The sequence below is a fragment of the Stegostoma tigrinum genome, chromosome 43, assembly GCF_030684315.1.
Source record: "Stegostoma tigrinum isolate sSteTig4 chromosome 43, sSteTig4.hap1, whole genome shotgun sequence".
NCBI lineage: Eukaryota > Metazoa > Chordata > Chondrichthyes > Orectolobiformes > Stegostomatidae > Stegostoma > Stegostoma tigrinum.
In genome coordinates this window covers 2,333,315-2,339,684 of record NC_081396.1, presented here as the reverse complement: position 1 = coordinate 2,339,684, position 6,370 = coordinate 2,333,315, and positions in this window count along the sequence as shown.

Below are 6,370 nucleotides of genomic sequence, written 5' to 3'. Positions count from 1 at the left end.
CATTTCATCAAACTGATTTGCCATCTGTGTGTTCACACTAACAAGAGACCCTTTAAATGTTCATTTTGTAGGAAGGATTTTAAAAGTTCTGGGCAACTGATACATCACCAAAGTATTAAACTGAGGAGAGACAGTTCAAGTGCTCTCATGGTGGGACTGGGTTCAACTGAACATATAATCTCCACATCTATATTCATCAGGGTCAATTTCTGCTGATGTTTAACACAGCCACAGGTGCTAAGATGTGCCAAAATAAATCAGCTTTGTGGTCAACATATAGTACGCCTAAACGTTTGACATTCTTGATACTTCACTTTGAACGGCTCCTTTTCTTTGTTGCTTCAATGAATTGTCACTGAGATTGAGACAATCCAATCAGCTACTTCTACTTCTTCCTCCCCTGCCACCAGCACAGTGGACACACTCACTCAAAATTTCCTTTTGTCTGAGGTCTGCTCTAGTTTCTCTATTTTCTATCATGCCCTGTCAGAGATTATCTTGTCCATGAGACCTCCCTCTTGCTGCTTCAACCCTTTTCTCACTGAACTGTGAACTACAGCTTCCCTGAGTTCACTGATATTATTAATGAACACTCCTGTCTTCTGGTTTTGTCACTCTAACCTTTAATTCCATCATCATCACCCATCAGCAGAAAAATACCCTTGAACTTATTATCCTTGCAAATGACCGACCTTATCTCCAACCTCTCTATCATCTCTAATTTTCTTGGACTAGACGTTGCCTGAAGATTGATCCTTGGCCCCTCTTATTTTTCATCTCCACACTGCCCCAAGGTGATATCATACCAGATGTACAGTGTTAAACTTTCAAACAAACATTGACAACTCCCAGCTCTGCCTCATTACCCTCCCTCTCCCTATGAACCCCAAGATGAGTTTCTGGTCATAAGTACAAACTATCGCTCTCCAGAACATCGCCCATTGCCACCTCACCACAGCTCATTGGCTGCTGAAATCCTCGCCCATGTGTGTGTTGCCTTCTGACTTGACAATCCCAATGCGTTCCTGACCAGCCTCTCTCATTCAGTCCAATTTCATGCTGCCCAAGTCCTTCGCTGAACATCTCCAGCCCCACCCCACCCCTCACTCCTGATTAAAGCTGCTCATGAGGCTCTGCCTCTTGGGTTTGTGACTCCCCAGTCAACAATGGCTGCTGTGAAACTCGGACTAACATCTGACAGCTGTAAGATCCCTATAAATCCCTGTGTGGCCTAACGGGCTACCCTTTGAGGCCCCACTGTTGCTGCAAAACAAGCCTGGACAGAAGTTTATAAACATCAGTACTCACAGAACCCAATGAGCAGAGTCAAGTCCTAGATATTTCTAACAGCAAAATTTCCACCACTACCGTTGCTGGTGAGCACTCTGGTGCCTCAGCATGTGGGATAGTTATGCCAATGTATCCCCATGCTCAGAGAACTCTCCCCAGTGTGAGTGTGCCAGTGTCTAAGATCGGTGTGTTTCTGATTAAAGCCCTTCCCACATTTAGAATACCCTGCGACCACTGTGAATTTGCTGGTGGACAGAGGGGTCTGATGATCATCTGACAATCGTCTCACAGAGAGAGCACTGTAATGGTTTCTAGATGGTGCAAACACATTGATGGGACATCAGCTGCCCAAAATATTTACAGCACTTCCCACACTCAGAGCATTGATAAGGTCTCTCACCAGTGTGGACTAGCTAGTGTCCCAGCCAGTGGGATATTGACTGAATTCCTTCCCACACCTGGCACCAATAATATTCTTGCTTTGCTGGAACAATGAAACCCTTCCCAGTCACCACAGTTCCACAGCTTCTCCCTGTTCAGACTGCATTTATGTTCTGACAGGTCAGATGATCAGCTGAAACCCTGTCCATGCACGTAACGCATGCACAGTTTCTCTTTGTTGTGAAAGGTCATTTCTCCTTCCATGTTCAAAATCCAAAGTTATTCTGGTTGCAAGAAATTGGGTGAATCCTTCAGATTCTGATGTAGCATTTGGTTTGAGTTTCTGATTGCAAAGCCTCCCTGTTTTGTTCCATGAGAAACTGATTTCAAAGAGAAGAACAGAAATGAGAAGGAGAGAAAACACACAAAAGGAAAGTCATGAAATTGAGCTGAATTAATCATTTGTGGGGCCAGCAGGAGGAGAAGGTGACCATGAAAGCTGCTAGACTACTGTAAAAGCCCAACAGGTTCACTAATTTCCTTCCGGGAGGAACCTACACAAGTCTCTGTCTTTTCTGGGAGAACAAGAGAGGGATGAAGGTAGGAGCAGCAGGGAGCAATGGAGAAGGACTTTATGTCTCCAAAACACAACCAGAGCTTTGAGAGAATCTCCAAAATCTTCACCTTCCATCTCCTGGAAGGACTGGAGCAGCAGGTAATTGTGAATATAATCACCTCCAGGGTCCCTCCATCCTGACACACTACCCTCAATTGTCAGGCATCAGGACTGGATGACCAGGACATCATATTTCACCTGAAGATGAACTTCCAACTATCCTACTCCATTCCACCTCAAAACATCTCTGCTCCCCTCTAATTTTGGCTCGCAGACAGTCCAGATCTTAAAGTCGCTGCACCATTGCTGGCCATGCTTTCAGCTGACACAGCCAAAAGCTCTGGAATTTGCTCTCTAAACTTTTCTGCCATCAACCTCACTTTCATCCTTTAGGAGGCATGTTAAAATCTACCTTTGACCTAACACTTGGTTTCTGACCTAATATCTCATTATGCGGCCCAGTGTCAAATGCTGCTTTTCCTCTGAACTGCCTTGTAATAGTCCAATATTTGATATGCCTATGATAAATACCACTGTTGATGTGAACAAGTATCGCTGTTCCCTTGTCATCGCTAGGTGAATAAGCTGTAACTCCTCATCTCACAGCACTGGTCCAACTGTGTTTCCAGACTCAGCGGTTTGTGTAACTCCCATATTTCTACATTTCTCCATGCTGTATGTGTCCTGTGTCTCTCCAGGTTTGATGACTGGTTGAAGTCTCACCAGACAAAACATGTCATCGGTGTGATTTTGTGACTGATTAAAGCATTTTCCACAGTCATATCACTAAAATTCTCTTTCTCAGGAAAGCATATCTCAGTTTTCCACACATTGGTGTTTGAAATCTTTTGCCACAGACACAACAGAGAAGCATTTCTCCTTCCATATTCAAAAGCTGATTGTATTCAGGTTCTAATGAATCTACTGACCCTGTCAGATCTTGATTTAATGTTTGGTTTCAGATGCCCATCTACAATATTCGCCCTCCAAACAAAATCTCATTCTAAACCTAGGGGAAGGATCTGCCAGAGTCAGTCTCACTATCAGTCCAGCATAGATATTAAAGAACATACTAGTTTCTATGAAAAGTTCTTCCCTGTCCAATTTTCCAAATGTAGTTCAATCAAGTTCAAAGAAGACAAAATCTGCAATAAATACCTGATAAAAGTAACAGGAACATGTTGAATTAAACAAGAAAGTTATCACCAGTGCCTGTGCTCTGCAGTGCCCACTTTTATGGAAGATATCAATTGTGCTAGTGGACACAACATGCTCCCTCTCCCAAGCTACACAAGTACAGACAAGACCAAAGAAAAGAGGTTGGCAGCAAGAGTAACCTCACTTCCTTGAGACTCATCCATTCTAAATTGTCACTACGCAGCTCCAAGAGAAGATCGTCTGACTTGGCCAGTCCCCTTCACATTGAGCTGTCAAACATCACAGATGTGGTCCATGGCACTGCCTTCTCCAAACCATCAGACAGGCCAATCAATGCTGACCAAGGCAGCACTGTCCACTTTTCATAAATAAGCATATGGAAAAATCTATGGCCCTGTATTCAGCAATGCCTCAATTTTAAAATTCTCATCCTTGTTTTCAAACTCCTCCATGCTCTTTCCTCCTTATTTCTACATGCTGCTGGTCTTGGCCCACAGATAGAACAAATCTCAATCCTTCCAAGTCAAGGACTGATAGTATTCACCTTCTGTTTCATCAACTCTTTCAACACATGGTCTGGTTCCTCTTTCCAAAGAGAATTTACAAACCTTATGCTGCTGCATCACCTGGAGGAAAATGAAGAGAAGTGGTTTTCTAAATTGTTCTCCCCTCCCCAATCCCTTAGTGTGAGGAACCAAATTTAGTCTTTATTATAAAGCTTAAATATGCCGAAACAATAAAAAAGCATTGAGGATGAAATGATAGACTTGTAATATTTCAAAAATGTCAAGGTAGTAAAGAGCTGAAATGTCTAATAAATACTGATGATATAGGGGGATATATCTAAAAGATACAAGAACAGGAGGGAAATATTCATTTCTGTGAGACTTATCTCGTTAACTGGGCTCACGGGATAGCATAATACTGTTGGTTATTGAAAACACAGATTATGAGAAAATAAAAGCATCTTGCAAATGGCCATGTTAGGAATTTGCACAACTAAGATACAGGGAAAAATCACACAGAACAATGACAGCACAACACAAAAATTAATAATCATTCAAAATTAAATGTACCTCTAAATCAACTAACAAACAAGGGAAATAAAGATGTAGATGGAGTAGAATTTTTACAAAGGTTTCAGGATTTAATATTTGTCTAGTTGTTCCACAGCCCACCAGGATTGGAATCACTGCCATTTCAATATTTAAGGTGCAATGCATTATGTAAGAAAATGTTTAAGAATGCAGACTGTGCAGCAGTATTAGTTATAAAGTATTCAGAAGAACCGAATTAACAAAATGAAAAGAAGTAATGGCAAAACAAAAATAAAGGACGAGGAAGAGGAGTATAGGATTTTGCAAAAGACAGCCAGAACAGAATATTAAGAGAGAATATAAAAACAGCATTGGCAACCAATTAAACTACAATTTTAACATTACAAACCCCAAGATATTCCAAGAAAAAGACAAATTCAGCATTTAAGATCCCACACTGACACTTCAACCACTTGTCCACCTTTATTGCCCAAAGTTAACTCCAGGACCTCCCTTTCCTTGTTGGGACTTCTACGTACTGGGCATTTCACCGACGAGCTCAGTGAGTCCTATTCGCTGTTTCAGGCAAGCCTCACCCCTCCTTTGTGGACCTTACAATGCAGATGTTGTCTTTCAACCTTCAGAGTGAAACTTTCCCGTCTGTGCCACATCTGGCAGCAAAGCAATATCTCCTCCTTTCGATTTCTTTTCTCAGCTTGGGACAGTGGAAGAATACTGCTTACCTGCAGCAACTGAAGGGAGTGGAAGTGTACCCAAGGAAGAAACATACTCTGGAAATGTTGGTTCAGGTATGACTCTCTTAAATGTATTGCTATTGTTTGCTCTCTCAGCTTCACACATATTTGCTACACCTGACTCTGGAGGTTTACCTACATTTAAGCCTGCAAGATTACTTAAAATCTCCTCTATCTCTCTGTGTGCCAAATCCTTTACATTCTATCACAGACCTCCCCCGATTCATCTCCCTCACTCGTGAACACTGACACAAAGCATTCATTTGTAACCAGGCCTGTATCCTCTAATCCCACACACAGACTACCACTGTGGTACTTAATGGGCCTTACTAGTTCCCCATTAATGTACCTGTAAAACAACTGAGCATCTTCCTTCATTTTTCTTGGCTGTATCAATTCATGTTCCCGTCAGCTCTCCCTATCTCTCCATTTAAATTCCCTCTTGCACATTTATCTGAAGTTATCTGCTCCCTGCGCCCTCTGGCCAAATCGTATCTGGTATTATTAAAATCAATCAATTTAGACCTTGGATTGGAAGTTGATCCTTGTTGTTTTCTGAAGTAATCCTGAATTTTTTAAAAAGAATCAAATTCTCCCACTGATACTTCGATCACTTGTCTGCCCTTCTTACCTAACTTTCAGTCTCGAATCTCCCCCTTCTTTGTTGGGACTTCTACATAATGGCTTGAAAAGACATACTGGATCTATTTTAAACATTCCTCTAAACCTTTCACACTATGATGACCACAATTAATGTTGATGAAGTTGAAATTCCCCACTATCAGGCCCCTATTACTTTCATACTTCCCTGAAATTTGTATCCTTACCAGCTCGACTTGTTCTAACTAAATAGGTTCACTGAAGGAGTTTTCTAAAATGTCAGCCCTCTGTCTAGTTATAATAAATTCCTTGAGCACAACTGTGACACCTGCTACTCTTTTGCCTCCATCGCTGTCTCCCTCGAAAATTAATGCCATTCAACTATGTCAAACTCCCTGCGTCATAACTGGCCTGTAATGTTAATGCCTTCCTGATTAACTGGTTTCTTCTTAGCCTTTTGGACATTCTCTGTGGACCCCATTTCTTTGCCCAGTTATGTGAGCCCCAACAGCACATGAAACTGAATTTCTAGT